This window comes from Lissotriton helveticus, chromosome 1_1 (assembly GCF_964261635.1).
Source record: "Lissotriton helveticus chromosome 1_1, aLisHel1.1, whole genome shotgun sequence".
In the NCBI taxonomy this organism is placed as follows: domain Eukaryota; kingdom Metazoa; phylum Chordata; class Amphibia; order Caudata; family Salamandridae; genus Lissotriton; species Lissotriton helveticus.
In genome coordinates this window covers 21,960,858-21,978,271 of record NC_136057.1, presented here as the reverse complement: position 1 = coordinate 21,978,271, position 17,414 = coordinate 21,960,858, and positions in this window count along the sequence as shown.

The window sequence follows — 17,414 nt, the reverse complement described above, 5'->3', positions numbered from 1 at the left end:
GACTGAAGAGGACAAACCACAGGGCTCGATCAAAGATGGCCAAGCAGCAAACACTCCAGCGACTGAAGAGGAGGAACCACAGGGCTCGATCAAAGATGGCCAAGCAGCAAACACTCCAGCGACTGAAGAGGACAACTCACAAGGCTCAATCATACCACTTCTAGTGCCATAGACTGAAGCCGGGGACACCAAGCAGGAAGAGGTCAAAATGAAACCCCCAACCATATTGGCTACTTTCTACTAAATCTGCAACAACTACCTAAAAAACGGAAACAAGGTAAAGAAAAGATTTAGGACCAGGATAGGAACGGAGTATCCACCGCTAAGCCAGGAAAGCAGGAGTAAAACCTGGAGAGATGGGTATTCTTTGGAGAGGGAAATTCATCTAAAACAGCCTTCAAAGCCTCCTGCATATGGTCCTGAAAATATGAAGGCAGAGACACAGATCCTGGGAGTGTGAGTCAACCCGATCAGCCTGTGTGCTTGAACACTCTCCAGTCCCCACGATGTAGACTGAGACAAAAAGGACATTCTGTCCATGTCTGTACCAAAACAGCGAACAGACTGAAAGAACTGGGCTCCTGATTGGTTGGTAGAGGTAACTGTAGCATCATTGAAAGAAATATTAGACAGGAACTCCACTAGATGACCATCGATTCCAGTCGAGCAGTACATCCGTACCCCACTCCCACAGCCTTGAAGAGCTCCTTAAAATCAGAAATCAGGCAGAGGTACGGATACCATAGATCCTTATGTACAGTGCCCGAGGGCAATACAGGTAAACCTTTTTAAAGATGATCCACCTTCTATGTGGGGTCAGTTACTACATTCCCATCCTTGTTCAGCTCCCAGCATGGGGGGAGCTCCCCTTCCCTCAAACACGAAGAACCCCATGATTCCTAGGACAAGTGCAGCAATTCCTGCCCACTCCAGGTGAGGCTCCCCTCGCCACTGAGGAGTGGCTGTCGGGCGGACACCCATCCTTGGCTGCTCAGTAGCCCTCTGAGTTCTCTGCGAGAACCCCCTCTTCCAGACCTAGACTTTATCTTGAGTGATGTTCTGCACAGAAGGGCAGTGTCCAGGTGGAGCACCCACCACAGAGGCACAGAAGAGGTAATAACAGGTTCATTCTATCCATGCATGACCCCTTTTGAAAGAGATCAGGAAGGGACAAAGGTCATATGCCTTTCAAAGGATCCCTTCTACACAGATACTGTAGTCCTCACCCTTCACCGCCCTGACATCCACCACCCTGGCAGTCACAGTAAGACTAAATAATAGACCTCTGGAACAGAAAGGACATAACTACTAGGGGAAAGCCTGTTGTATCATTCCTCAGATCAGTGTAGGTTTTTCCTACTCCCATCTCCATAATATACTTCTGCCATTTAGAGGAATCAACCTTATCTCCATCGTGGTCACATGCCGAGGCCAGGGGCTTCCAAAATGGCGCCCACAGACCTGTAGCTGCACTCTGGCTCACTCAGACACACATGTACTCAGACACAGAAACTCAGACACACATGTACTCAGACACACATGTAATCAGACACAAAAACGCAAACATACATGTACTCAGACACAGAAACTCAGACACACATGTACTCAGACACACATGTACTCAGACACAAAAACGCAGACATACATGTACTCAGACACAGAAACTCAGACACACATGTACTCAGACACAGAAACTCGAACACACATGTACTCAGACACAGAAACTCAGACACACATGTACTCAGACACAAAAACGCAGACATACATGAACTCAGACACAGAAACTCAGACACACATGTAATCAGACACGTACTCAGACACACGTGTACTCAGACACAAAAACGCAGACATACATGTACTCAGACACAGTAATTCAGACACACATGTACTAAGACACAGAAACTCAGACACACATGATATGATATGATATATCACTTTTCTAACGCGCGCAAATACTTGAGAGTGTCCTGGCGCGGGTGAATTGGAGCAGATGAAAGGAAAGTTAGGTAGACTGGTTAAACAGATGCGTTTTAAGCAGTTTTTTGAAGAGATGAAACTCCTGTGTCGACTGAAGCGTCGAGGGGAGCAGGTTCCAAGCTGCAGCGGCCTTTACCGACAGTGATTGACCACCCAGGCGGACTCTATGAAAGCGCGGGACAATCACCCGATGCAGAGAGGCAGATCGCAGGGGACGGTTAGGAACATAAAATGCAAAGCGTTTCCTAAGATACTTGGGACCTGGTCCATACAGAGCTCGATGGACCAGGGTGATGGCCTTAAATTGGACACGCTGCTTCATTGGCAGCCAATGCAGCTCCCGTAAATGACACCTAGCACTGGTACGGCTTGGAGCATCAAACACGAGTCTTGCCGTGGCATTCTGTATCTCCTGAAGCTTTTGAACCAGGTAGCCAGGTGAGCCGATAAAGAGAGCATTAGAATAGTCCAGCCTAGAGGGGATAAGAGCGCGAGCAACTGCTTCTTTGGCCGAACTCGGGAGCATAGGAAAAATCCTTCTAAGGATTTTAAGGGTTCCAAAACAGATCCCAGTCAGTTTTTTTACATGGTCCGTGAACCGCAAGTCCTTACTGAACCACACCCCCAAGTTTTTTACAGGGCCGTCATCTGAGTGCGGGCAAGGGAATTGAGAGGGCCAGAGAGATTGCCTGAAGTCCATCAGGGAACTGGCCATACAAAAGAACCTCAGAATTCTCCTCGTTACACTTCAGAGAAGCCTCGGCTAGCCAGCTGAAAACGGAAGCCAGACATGACCGGGTGATGGTAGTATCAGCATCCGGTCCCTTCCAGGTGAACAGCAGCTGAGTATCATCAGCGTACGCTATCACTTTCTCACCTAACTTCTCTGCCAGGTAGACCAGGGGGTAAGGTATTTATTAAATAAAAGGGGGCTCAAGGTGGAGCCCTGCGGAACCCCTGTAGTCAAATTGCTGACCGAGGAGGAGCAAGAGGCCATACATACCTGCTGTGTGCGCTGGTCCAGAAAAGACTTAACCCACTCCCAGGCAGAAGACCCAAAGGAGCTGGGGACACAAGGAATACCCCACAGTTGGCACCCATGAACCTCACAGAGGCTGTGTGCAGAGTGGGAACACAGCTGCATGCCAAAGAAAGTCAATGGAGAAGTTGCGTGTGTAGTTTTGCAGAAGAAGGACCCTTGCCAGAGGACCCCAAAGAATTTCCTTGGAGAACAGAAGATTGGAGAGCCACCCCACCTGTGAATGCCCCGGAAACCAGGTGGTTAGGGGTGAAGATAAGTTGGAAAACTTTGTAGACAACCATGGAAGACTTGAAGAAAAGTGGCTCTGGAGAAGAAGGTGAAGAAGTCCGGTGGAATCTAAGGGTGGATTTTGCAAATGAAGAGCCTAGAAGTTGAGGGGACAGAGTGTATGCCATTCAGAAGTGATCAGAAGTCATGGAAGAGCTATGCCCAACAATGTTGGATTGCAAAAAACACAGTTGATGGACAGAATGTAGAACAATGTCATACATTCACCCCAGTACAAGGATCTGGGCCTAAATCCATCGTTTTTTTGCACTCCACACCAACCTGGGTTAGACACTGGCTATATGCAAATCAGCTCTGACCCTGTGCCTCGTGGGAACAGTCCAGTCCGAACTACCAAGCCATGTCTTTCCCAGACCGGAATCAAGCATCCAAGGACCGGTTTCTGGCTATCAGCCTTCATCAGCCTGGATAGCTTGACTCCAGTGGTGTGGAGAGCCTGGGACTCACGTCTGAGCATACCCAGCCCACTCGGGGTGAACAATGTTGGATGGCTCAGATAAGTTGACAATGACCTTGTCGCTGCAGCTATGAGGACTAGGCGATGCTGAGAAAGACCAGGAGCCATGCACGAGCTGTCTCCCGTTGGATGTCAGTGACCAGGAGGTCGGTGTCTGGCTGGAGCACCAACAAGCCTTGGTAGCCACAACTGGCATGGAGTACGAACTAGGAGCAACATTGGTACCAGCAAGTTCCCTGGGACTCATAAACAGCAGGAGAGTCAGAGCAGGCCCCGAGCAAGCAAGGAGCACACTAATGCAGGAGAAGATCCTCAGGAGGACCCACAGGCCAAAGGCACAGGAGTCGCTAAAGGACCTCGAGCAGCTCACCAAGAAGTAATGCCCATGGTGCAGAGGATTTGCGGAGGAGACTGTACTTGGCAAGAAGAAATGTTGTAGGCTGGAGTTTCTTGTACCAAACATCTCTGGAGTGCAGAGCCAACAAACCTTGGCATCGGCAAGTCTATGCGGTGAACAGGGGTTCGGTCGCAGCGGTTCCGACGAGGGATACTGGCCTAAAAAATTGCAGAGAGGACAGGTCCGGCCCGAATGAAGTTGCAGAACCCCTACCTGTGTTGCTGAGCCTTTTTAAGTCTGTGGGACGTCAGGAGCAGCAGACCGGTCAGCTTCATTGCGGTGCCTGCAGATGCAGGGGAGTGACTCCTTCACTCCAAGCGAGATTATTTTGGGTGTCCTTAATGCCCACATGTCTGATAAAGATCCTGGAAGAAGCACAGACACAGATGAAGAAGACTTGCAGAACAGTCTCAGTTCCAGGCGATGTCCAAGTGTCCAGAAAGTCAGAGAATTACGTGGTTTTGGGCCTGAGTCTTGTCCCACACTAAATCTAAGGATCCACCCACAGGTAAGACCTTACGTACCCCAGGAAAGGGTTTGAATTACTCAGGGGTCCCTCCAGAAGAGGGGCTGGACAGAGGGGAGGATACTACCATGTCCTTTGTCCAGTTTTATGCCAGAGCAGGATCCAAGGGTTCCCTGAACTCTCTCAAACTAGAGTATGCAAGGAGGGCATCAAATGTGCACTTCAAAGCAGTTTGGTGGCACTGGCAAGCGCCCCACCCCAGCCCAATACACTAAGTCCTGCCTGGGAGGTGGTCACACCTCCCTGTGATAAGAAACCTATTGTTTTACCTTCCCTTGCTTGAGCTTGGCTCAGCAGAAGGAGGAAAGAATCATGTCTGTGGTCTGCAGCAGCACTAGCTTGCTGTCAGATCCTGAAAGGGTGGTACCAGGAATACAGGGAGCACCCATGGGGAGCTCCCCAGTACATAGGATCATACTCCCAGCACTGGAATCGGTGTTGGGGTATGTTCCTAACATGTTTGATACCAAACATGACCGGGTTTGGTACAGCCACTATATAGTTAGACATCTCGTAATGACTGATGTTCACTATATGTATTAAAAAGGCTGACCGCACATACAAAGCCTGGAGAATTGACTCTGGGTTTGTAGGGGTGTCTTGCTCATGCAGGGGAACCCTCACACTTGAAACCAAGCACCCTGCTCTCAGGACTGAAGAGCCTGCTATAGGGGTGACGTATAGGTTTCAAGTATCAGGGACCACAGATATAAGGAAACGTATATCTGTTGTGGGAGGTGCAAGCACCAAGTCATACAGGCTGCAATGGCAACCCTATAGTCACAGTTTAAGTGGACTCCCATGGGTGCCACAATACAAACTGCAGCCCATGGGAAACCCTTGGGGGACCTATGCCCTGTGTTCCTTAGTACTATTTAGTAGGGACTTAATAGGGTTCACCAGTAGCCAATTGCGGAGGTAAAAAAGTGCTTACCATGGTCAATTTAGGGAGAAAGCACAGTGTCACTGTCTGATTCCTCAGGAGCAGTACCCACAATATGCCCACCTTTCAGCAGCACCGATTCTGTACCTTGCAACAGGTGGTCAGAGCTCATGCTACTAGGCCACCATGTAACATCGTTACCCAATTCTATCTGGCCCGTCTGCCTGGGGCCCGCTCCCACTCCAAAGAATGAACTAAAAAGCCTGGGGGTATGGTTGGAGCAGGATCTGACATTTCGGACCCAAGCAAAAAAGACAGCAGGTATATGCATGGGGCTACTTCGCTCTGCTCGCAAGATTCTTCCCCTATTGCCAGAGCAGTCAAGGAAACTACTGATCCAAGGACTAATCCTGTCAAGATTAGATTATAGTAACGCCCTTCTCCTGGCTGCCCCTGAAACAACAATCAATACTCTCCAACGAGTCCAGAACTCGGCAGCGAGGCTGCTAGCTGGCACGTCTCGCAGATCCTCAGCCAAGCCTGCACTCAGAGCTCTTCATTGGCTACCAGTACGTGAAAGGATTACATTTAAATCCTTATGTATTGCTCACAAGTCCCTACAGGGGAAGGGTCCCCCGATCTTAGGGAACCTTGTTTACCCTTATAAGCCTACCAGATCCCTTCGCTCATGTTGGAAGGGGCAATCTCCGAGGGCCAGGTTGTGCTCACCCAGACACCCCAAGATCCACCTCTCCCACAGAACTTGCCGAGTCTTGATGTGAGGTACTCGCCGGGGAGGCCTTTGGGTTTGGGATCGTACACACTGAGCTCACACCACACTACGAACAGACACCACACCGTTGGGTTTTAGGAACAAGTTCTTTATATAAGCAAATAACGAAGGAAGCACTCTTATATACACAGTGGCAAAAGGACCACAAAGTCTCTGAGGATTCGGGAAGGGGGAAGCGGGACAGTCTGTTAGTCTCTGGGTCAGTACGAGGCGTATCCCACGCACAGCTCTCAATCCTCGAGCCGGGGGGTACGAGATGGTGGTCGTACTGGCTGCCTCACCTTCGTCGAGTCGGCCCGGTCGTGTTGGTGGTCTCGATGGTCCAGCCGGACCAGAGTACTCCTCGAGCCGCGACGAGGTCAGCAGGGCTCGATCGGGAGGGGTTCGTGAGAGCCGCGACAGCGTCCGCAGGGCTCGGATGGTCTTAGAGGTCGAGCCGCGACAGCGTCAGCAGGGCTCAGATGGTTTTAGAGAGATCGAGCCGCGACAGCGTCAGCAGGGCTCCGGTGGTCTTTAGAGATCGAGCCGCGACAGCGTCAGCAGGGCTCCGGTGGTTCAGTTCCTTAAGGCGAAGAAGGAGCCGCGACAGCGTCAGCAGGGCTCAGAGGTTCCAGGTGAGTCTTCTTAGGGTCAGCCGTGATCAGATCAGCAGGCTTCAGGTCCAAGATACAACTGCTGCTAGTTGTCAGGCGGGCCCAGTTATAGTCCTTCTACTCTTTGATCTCCGGACCCTCGCAGGCGGAGGTCTCAAGCCCTGGGGGCTGGTCGTTGGCGAGGTCCGGTGGTGGGCTCTTTGATCCCTTTGAAAGATGGGTCCGGGAATTCCCAGACGCCCAGCAGGTCTGGAGCCAGCCCTTGGGGAGGCCAGAGGGGTGATCGAAACTGGCCCACAGGGGAGGCCAAAGGTGTGACAGAAACCAGCCCCTCAGGGGAGGCCGGAGGTGCCATCGAAACTCCCTGGCTTATCTCACTCGGGGAGCCCTTTACCCCCCAGCCGGGACTGGCGCGCCTTTGGAGTCTGGGCTTCGCTGGGGCCGGGGTCACGCTAGGCCTAGGGAGACAGGGATGTTGGGAAGGGAAGATGGCGTCCGGGCCTTGTGGGGCATGCATGGTTAGGCGCTCGGAGCCGGGCGAGGAGCGGGAAAGGCAGGCCTGGTCAAGGGTCTCGGGGGATCTAGGCGTCACCGGGTAGGACGACCAGGCTCGGGTTGCAGGCTACACTAATGGGGAGGCTGCGCGGGGGACTCGGGGTACAGGCCTACGCTCACAGGGTGTGGAGGGACAGAGGTGAACCACGCCACGAGGCCGGGTCCAACACGCGTCCCCCCCCAGCTGAAGGCGGGGAGAACTACCCATCCTCTTGGGGGTTCTCTTCGCTGAGGCGGAAGAATCGGGACAGGCCGTCAGCGTTGGCGTGGTCCGCGCCCGGCCGGTGTTCGACAGTGAAGTCCATCCCCTGGAGGGAGATGGACCAGCGCAGCAATTTGGGATTCTCCCCTCTCATCTGCATTAGCCACCGGAGAGGTCGGTGGTCGGTCTGGACCCGGAAGTGAGTACCGAACAGGTAGGGCCTCAGCTTCTTCAGGGCCCAAACTACCGCGAAGGCCTCCCGCTCGATGGTGCTCCACCTTTGTTCTCGAGGGAGTAGCCTCCGGTTAATGAATGCCACTGGTTGGTCTAGGCCGTTCTCATTCACCTGGGACAGGACGGCTCCGATGCCATGCTCGGACGCGTCCAGTCGGGGGCCTGCAGGATGGGGGCAGTGCACATGGCGTCTTTTAACGTTTCGAACGCCTCTTGGCAGGCGGGGGTCCAGCTGACTTTCTTCGGCTGGTTTTTGGAGGTTAACTCCGTGAGGGGGGCTACGATGCTGCCGTAACTCTTGATGAACCGGCGGTAGTACCCCGTGAGCCCTAGAAATGCCCGCACTTCCGTCTGGGTCGTGGGGGCCTCCCAGGCTACGATGGCATCGATCTTGGGCTGGAGGGGGGCTACGAGGCCGCTTCCGACCTGGTGCCCGAGGTAGGTTACGGACCCTTGTCCGATCTGGCACTTGCTCGCCTTAATGGTGAGACCAGCCCTCCTCAGGGCGGTCAGCACCGCCCAGAGATGCTGAAGGTGCTCGGGCCAGTGGGAACTGTACACAGCGATATCGTCCAGATACGCAGCGCTGAACTCTTCCAACCCCGCCAGGACCTGGTTCACCAGTCGCTGGAAGGTGGCGGGGGCGTTCTTCATCCCGAAGGGCATCACCCGGAAATGGTAGTGACCATCCGGGGTGGAAAAAGCGGATCTTTCCTTTGCTCCCTCGGTGAGGGCGATCTGCCAGTATCCACTGGTCAGGTCAAACGTGCTAAGGAAGCGAGCAGCCCCGAGGCGATCGATAAGCTCGTCGGCTCGGGGGATGGGATGAGCATCGGTCCTGGTGACTGCGTTGAGCCCGCGATAGTCAACGCAGAACCTCAGCTCGGGAACAGCACCGGGGGCGGCTGCCTTCGGAACCAGGACCACGGGACTAGCCCATGGGCTGTCCGAGGCTTCGACTACCCCGAGAGCTAGCATCTTTGATACCTCGGCCTTGATACAGGCCCGGACTCGGTCAGGGACGCGGTAGGCTCGGTGCCGTACCGGTGGGCTGTCCCCGGTGTCCACGTCGTGGACGCACCAGTTGGTGACGCCGGGGGTGAGGGAGAAGAGGTCCGAGAACTGTCCCAACAACTGGCGACAGTCCTCGCGCTGCTCGGGAGAGAGGGAGCAGGAGAGACTCACCCCCTCTACGGAGCCATCTTTTTCTTTCACGCACAGGAGATCGGGGAGAGGCTCCGTTTCTTCTTCTTCCCCATCGTCCGTGGCGAGGAGCAAGCTCAACTCGGACCGGGCGAAGTGGGGCTTGAGGCGGTTCACGTAAAGGACCCGCAAGGGGTTCCTGGGGGACTCTACATCGATGAGGTAGGTCACCTGACTCTTGCGCTCTACCACCTTGAAGGGCCCTGTCCACTTGTCTTGCAGGGCACAGGGCTCTACGGGGGCCATAACCCAGACCCGCTGTCCGGGCTGAAACTCGACCAGAGTGGCATTTTGGTCATACCACCGTTTCATTTCTTCTTGGCTGGCTTCGAGGTTTGCCTCGGCCAGCTCTCGGAACTTCCTCGTCTGGTTCCGGAGGGCCAAAATGTATCGAAACACATCGGGAGGGGGCTCTGGGGCCGCCGTCTCCCACCCTTCTTTGACCAGGGTGAGGGGTCCCCGGACGGGGTGCCCGTAGAGCAGTTCGAAGGGGCTGAACCCCAGGGATTTCTGGGGAACTTCGCGGTACGCGAAGAGGAGACAGGGAAGGAGAACGTCCCACTTACGCCTCAGGGGCTCTTCGAGTCCCATGATCATTCCCTTGAGGGTCCGGTTGAAGCGTTCCACCAGACAGTTACCCTGGGGGTGGTATGGGGTGGTGAACTTGTACGTCACCCCACATTGTTGCCAAAGGGACTTCATGTATTTCGAGATGAAGTTGGTCCCTCGGTCGCTAACGACCTCTCGAGGGAATCCCACCCGGGAGAAGATGGCCATGAGGGCCCGCCCCACTACGGGGGCGGTCACCGTTCGGAGGGGAACGGCTTTGGGGTATCGGGTGGCATGGTCCACCAGCACCAGGATAAAGCGGTGCCCCAAGGAGGTTCGGGGGTCGAGTGGGCCCACAATGTCGATTCCCAACCTCTCAAAGGGGGTACTGACCACGGGGAAGGGTTGGAGAGGAGCCTTGCGCTTCCCTCCGCTCTTTCCGCTGGACTGACAAGTGGGGCAGGATTTACAGTGGGCCTCCACATCGGAGCGCATGCCCGGCCAGTAGAAGTGGGTGACCAGGTGCTGGTACGTTTTGTCTTGTCCCAAGTGTCCCGCCAGGGGCACGTCATGGGCCAGGTTCAGGAGAAAGCCGCGGAAGCGTAGGGAGACCACCAGCACTCGGCCGGACCCTAGGTCGGCGGACTTTTGCTCGCTGTATAATAGGCCGTTTTCCCAATAGATAAAGTGGGAGCCGGACTGGTCACCGGCGGCCTGGGCGGCGGCCTGCTGCCGCGGCCCCACCAGGGATGGGCAGGATGTCTGCTCTAGGCAGAACTCTTCTCGGGACGGTCCCCCTTCCTGGCGCCATTGGGCCAGCTCAGGAAGGTCGTCCAAGCTCGGGGTCGGTTCGACGTCGGGGCCGAGGGGCCCTGCGTCGAGGGGGAAGCTCTCCCCGGGGAATAGCTCCGGGGTCTCAAAGGGTTCAGGGACCTCGGGGTCCTCGGGGGTCGCCGGGGCCGCCTCTAAGGTCACCCCTTCGGGGGCGGTCCTTCGGGCGGTCATCGACCGGGTACTCACACAGGCCCACTCGGGTAGGCCCACCATCTCTAAGTGGGTCCTTTTCTCAACCCGCTGCCATGGGGAGCTCTCTAGATCGTTGCAGAGCAGGCAGTCCACCGGCATGTCGGAGCGGACCGCCACTCGTAACTCTCCAGAGACGCCCCCCCCACTCGAACGGGACTTGAGCTATCCGGCAGGTGCGGACTGAGTTATCGGCTGCGATCACCCTGCAGGAGATGTGGGGAACAATCTGGGCTTCGGTGACGAGGTGCCGTTTGACGGCGGTGATACTGGCCCCAGTGTCTCGGAACGCCCCTATGTGATGGCCATTGATAGTCACCTGCTGCCGGTACTTCTCTGTGTTGTCGGGTAGGGGAGCTCCGGGGACCATCTCCCTATCACCCAAGGAGACTAACATCATAGCTGCGGGTTCAGCTCCCTCGAACTCTTCCTCCCCCTCTTCTTCTAGGGCTACGGAGGTGATGTGGCGCACTGGGGACCCTGCAGCGGCAGGCTTCTGGAACAAGGGGCAGCGGGGGTCATTGGCATAGTGCCCGGGTTTCTGGCAATGGTAGCAGGCTTGGCTGACCCGGGGCCCTGGCCTAGCTGGGGGAAACCCTGCGCGCGCTGTGGGAGGAGAGGTACCTGGCTGGTTTATGGGGGGACTGCGCGGGGACCCTACCTGGGAACCCCTCTGTCTATTCTGACCCCCTCCTCCCCTCGGGCGGGATGGTCCTTGTTCGTTTCGGCCAGTGTCTCCCCCGGGCCCCCGGGGTACTCTGGTGCTCACCCAGCGATCGGCCTCGACGGCCAGCTTCCGGGGGTCGGCCAACTTGCTGTCCAGGAGGTGCTGTCGGAGTTCCACAAAGCAATTCAGGGACAAGTGCTCATACGCAATGAGGTCGATGAGCCCCTCGAAGGTGGATACTTTGCTGCCCTTGATCCACCCTTCCAGGGCCCGGCTGTAGAAATTGACCTATTCTACCCACGTGGTGCCGGGGATCTTCTTGCATTCTCGGAAGCGTTGGCGGTACATTTCTGGAGTGAGCCCGTACCTTGTGAGGAGGGCCTCTTTCATGTGGCTGTAAGAGGTCTGTTCGGCAGATGGTAGGTCGAGTAGGGTGTCTCTCCCCTCACTCAGGAATCGACCCCACAGCCCGGCTCCCCAATCTTTCTGCGGAACTCGGTGTGAGGTCATAGCTACCTCGTAGGCCTTGAACCATTGCTGGATGTCATTGTTTTTATAATATTCTTTGACCACATCCTTGGGGATGTGGACCTTGGGTTCCACTGGGGGACCAGACTCTCGGGTCGCTGCTGTTTTGTTGCCTTCGTTCCGGGCCTTTAGTTCGATTTCCAATATGTTGCGCTCGTGCTCCAGCTGGAGCTTCTTTCCGTCATGTTCTCGCTGGAGCTTCTTCTCCTCCAGTTCTCCTTGCAGCCGCAGCTGCTCGATGGCTAGCTTCTTCTCGGCCAGCTTGAGTTCTCCTTCCATTTTCAAACGAGCTAGTTCTAGCTCGTGGTTTCGGTTGCGTTCTCGGTCGGTCATCTCTTCTCGAGACAGACCTCTCTCGGGGCTGTAAGTCCGCGTCGGGGACTCTGCTCTTTCTTGCTCTGGGGCGTGGGTTTCGATCAGGGGTGCTCCCCCTCCATCGGCTTCCGTCGGTGCTGGAGGTTGGGCTCCAGTCTCCACCCAGGCTGTTAGAGCTTGTTGGAAGTCCTCTTTGGTGTTTAATCCCGTTGACGGGATATGGAGATCTTTGCAGAATTGCTTGAGCTCACGGTGCGAATAGTCTCCCAGAAGCTCCATCTGGAAGGTGGTCTTGTTGGTAGTGACGCTCATGGCTGCTCTTTGTTCGGATAGTGTGTCAGTACTGTACGATCCCTAGACGTAGGTTCTTATCCCACCGCTGCCACCAATGTTGGAAGGGGCAATCTCCGAGGGCCAGGTTGTGCTCACCCAGACACCCCAAGATCCACCTCTCCCACAGAACTTGCCGAGTCTTGATGTGAGGTCCTCGCCGGGGAGGCCTTTGGGTTTGGGATCGTACACACTGAGCTCACACCACACTACGAACAGACACCACACCGTTGGGTTTTAGGAACAAGTTCTTTATATAAGCAAATAACGAAGGAAGCACTCTTATATACACAGTGGCAAAAGGACCACAAAGTCTCTGAGGATTCGGGAAGGGGGAAGCGGGACAGTCTGTTAGTCTCTGGGTCAGTACGAGGCGTATCCCACGCACAGCTCTCAATCCTCGAGCCGGGGGGTACGAGATGGTGGTCGTACTGGCTGCCTCACCTTCGTCGAGTCGGCCCGGTCGTGTTGGTGGTCTCGATGGTCCAGCCGGACCAGAGTACTCCTCGAGCCGCGACGAGGTCAGCAGGGCTCGATCGGGAGGGGTTCGTGAGAGCCGCGTCAGCGTCAGCAGGGCTCCGATGGTTTTAGAGAGATCGAGCCGCGACAGCGTCAGCAGGGCTCCGGTGGTTCAGTTCCTTAAGGCGAAGAAGGAGCCGCGACAGCGTCAGCAGGGCTCAGAGGTTCCAGGTGAGTCTTCTTAGGGTCAGCCGCGATCAGATCAGCAGGCTTCAGGTCCAAGATACAACTGCCCGCTAGTTGTCAGGCGGGCCCAGTTATAGTCCTTTCGCTCTTTGATCTCCGGACCCTCGCAGGCGGAGGTCTCAAGCCCTGGGGGCTGGTCGTTGGCGAGGTCCGGCGGTTGGCTCTTTGATCCCTTTGAAAGATGGGTCCGGGAATTCCCAGACGCCCAGCGGGTCTGGAGCCAGCCCTCGGGGAGGCCAGAGGGGTGATCGAAACTGGCCCACAGGGGAGGCCAAAGGTGTGACAGAAACCAGCCCCTCAGGGGAGGCCGGAGGTGCCATGGAAACTCCCTGGCTTATCTCACTCGGGGAGCCCTTTACCCCCCAGCCGGGACTGGCGCGCCTTTGGAGTCTGGGCTTCGCTGGGGCCGGGGTCACGCTAGGCCTAGGGAGACAGGGATGTCGGGAAGGGAAGATGGCGTCCGGGCCTTGTGGGGCATGCATGGTTAGGCGCTCGGAGCCGGGCGAGGAGCGGGAAAGGCAGGCCTGGTCAAGGGTCTCGGGGGATCTAGACATCACTGGGTAGGACGACCAGGCTCAGGTTGCAGGCTACACTAATGGGGAGGCTGCGCGGGGGACTCGGGGTACAGGCCTACGCTCACAGGGTGTGGAGGGACAGAGGTGAACCACGCCACGAGGCCGGGTCCAACAGCTCTGATCATGGCAACTTGGCTATTGTCCAGAGAGTCAAGCGGGCCCGAACAGGGGGGCGCCGATTCTCAGTGAATGCGGCCACCCTGTGGAATGCCCTTCCAGTCAAGATCCGCACTGAACCGAGCTATCCGAGGTTCCGAAAGCTTCTTAAAACCTTCCTGTTTCCCCAAGACTCCTAATCCCTAACCTCCCCCGCAGTACTCCTTGTTCTATAGCGCTGGGACGCTCTCGGGCAGCCATGCGCTTTATAAGTTCATTTTTATTCCATTTCATTTCATTCATTCATTCATATCATGGGGAGAAGGGTTATAGGGAGGGTACTGCGGGGAGGGAGACCTGAAACAAGATAGCATGCAATTAACTGTTTGATGTTAAAAGTCACTGTTACATAAGAGGTGGTAAATATCCTTCAGTAGAAACCTGTTCTTACCTGTAGGAAAAAAAACATCATACTTTGATTTCTAGTAACAATGTAGGAGCTTCAATTTTGTAGAAACTGATGAAATGACTGTGCTTTCATCAAGTGGTTTGATTATACTCCTATACTACTATGAAATTCTAGAGACTCACAGGGCCGGTTATAATTCACCTTGCATCATTTCTTGTTTTGCATTTATCTTAATTTATTGTTTTGTCTGTATCTTACATATTGTTATTACATAGGACATAGGAATGTTCCAGAATAGAGTCCATAAATAAACAATAATATTGTGATGGTACAGTTACATAAATGAAATAAATAACTTTTGTTTGGTAACAGTGCTCTCCAGTGTCCGATTTAGGAAGTGCACCCAATGTTGTGATTTTCTCTTTCCAAAATCAAATGCTGATTTACTTCAAAATGCTGCTCTGAGCTGAAACGGAGGAGGCAGCACTCACAACACTCCAACAATGCAGCAGAGACGTCCCCTCCCTGTCTCTGTGATCCAGGACTCAGAGAGAACCTCGAGGGTGAGAATTCCAGAGCTGCTCCCAAAGGATGGACCCACAGCAAGAAGACAGTGAGGAACTCGGAGCCACACCGCACACAAGACAGTGGGGCAGATTTACAAGCCCCTTGCGCCACATTTGCATCACTTTTCCCATGTTAAAAATGATGCAAAAGTAGTGCAAGAGCCTTGTAAATAAGGCTCAGGATCTTCAACAAGGAGCACCAGCTTGGAGATGTGACAGCCACCCACAGTGTCAGCCATGCCCAAGACGACAGTCGCGACTCCTCCATGTTCCCTGATGCCCCCGGGAGCATCCCCCCCGACCCACAATACACCACAACACAAAGAATATAAAAAACTAAAAGAAAAGGCACAAACAAACAACACAAAACACAACAACGGCAGTGCAAGATGGACACTTACCCACCCACGAATGTTCCCTGATATAACACCTGCCACCCCAAGACCCAAATAGACCACAAAGCAGGTACACCTCAGTGACTTGAGTCCTGGTTAGCAGGATCCCAGCAGACTAGTAAAAAACAAAATGACACTAAAAAGTGGGGGTGACCATGAAAGCAGATCCTACTTTCCTACATTGCTGCTATTTTCTTTGCATCTAAGCAAAAAGTGCATGTTTTTTGCCTCGCTACCTCGTGTACTTCCCCCCTTGGTGTGTCCCTCTTGCCCTTTCTTGTCTATGTTGCTTACCCCCATACGCTGTTGCTAAGCCCTTTCTGATCTCCTTGTTCTGTCTGTTTTGTTGCTTGCCCCAACCCCCTGTCGGTGTTGTTGCTTGCAGTTGCAGCCACCGTCTGTCCATGCTTTTGCTTGTCCTGACCCACTCTGTTGTTGCTCTCCTTCTCACCTCCTCCCACCCCATCTACGGTTCATGTTGTTGCTTTCTTACTCACGCTGTCCGTTTGTTGCTTGCCCCATCCACTGCATATGTTGTTTGTTGCCCCCACTCATTGTCCTTGTTGCTCTTACTGCCACCCCTCACCCAGTCCCTGTTGTTGCTCCCCTTCCCCACCCTGCTGTCTGCATTGTTTCTCTCCCTCTTCACTCCATCTTGCCTCCCGCCACCACCCCGCAATAAAACAAAACAGACGGCTTTTCTCCTCACACCCTCCAACTGCTCCCACCCCTGTCCGCACACCCTTCATATTATCTCCCACCCCCCCACCAATACTAAAAAGTGCTGAGACGCAGCCAGCCACAGTGCTGCACATCATGGCTAAAAACACAGACAAGGCCAATGTCTCAAGTAGGCGAGACCTATTGGCTTTGCCAGTGCTTGTTTTTACCTACAGATTTCCAATACAGACTGAGGCTAGCCTTATGCCAGTCAGACCTGTCGCAGCTTCAGTAGAAACAGTCCAGTCCGAAAAGATAGGCCTGTTACCTCTGAACAGGAAGACATGCAGTGGCAGGCCAGAACCGAGCCAGCATATACCAACCAGGCATCTGGACACACCATCCAGATGTCAGAAGCCACAGGCTGGGTTTTGGCACCCACTATTCGGTTGTCATAGTTCACCAGCTAGATCCTATAAGCACTCATCGACCTCACAATCCACAGCCTGAACCCAGTCAGAGCTCAGAAGCCACAAGTCAAAACTTGAGAGTCCACACCAGACTTCTGCTCTCTTCAGAAAAACCTCTGCTCTCATGAACTGAATGTCAGGCTTCATCTGGCAGACCTCAGTTCTCACCAGCAAGACCTTCTTCCCCCTCACCCCCCTAGCCAGACCTCATCAACTACCAGCTAGCATTTAAGGCACTCTAGCATTACAACAGGACAAACCAGCAAGGCCTCAGGACACATCATCCAAACCTCATCACCAATTCCCCAGGACACAAAACATCATTGACCAGTCACACATCACGAGAAGCACCTTCCCCACACTCAGCAATCATTGCCCCAATCAAACAGGCCTCACAACAGCCCATCAACCATGCATCAGGCACAGAAAACATGGGCCAGGCACAAGCCAAAGATATGAACCCACCAGTCAGACCTCAGGACCCCCAGTCAAACCTCAAGCCCCATCAGCCTGATGTCAGAACCTGCCACCATTGTGTCAGACCCCATTGCCCCAGCTGATACTTGCCACCCACTTAGAGATCACCAGCCAAACCTTGGTACCTGCCAGTTGGCCTCTGCTGCAGATCTTCAGCTGCCACCTGTTAACCCTCTGAACCCACCCGACCCTCCTGTGGGACCTCTGGACCCACCACAAGGGATGAGGTTTCACACGAGTGATTTCGCGTTGGGCCGTTCGTGCTGAATACTCTCTCGCAGCTCATGGTTTGGCAGCTTATCAAGGACTGCGCAAACGTTGTTCTATGCTCTGTACCTAGGATACTAATATATATCTCTGGGACAGTCCGCCTATGAAATCTGTATTTACTACTCGACGGCCCTTTGTGATATCTTTATTCCTGGCTAGGAATACTTATACTAGCCCTGACGAAGCTCCTGTGGGAGCGAAACGCGTTGGCTGTCTTGTGCACCTTGAG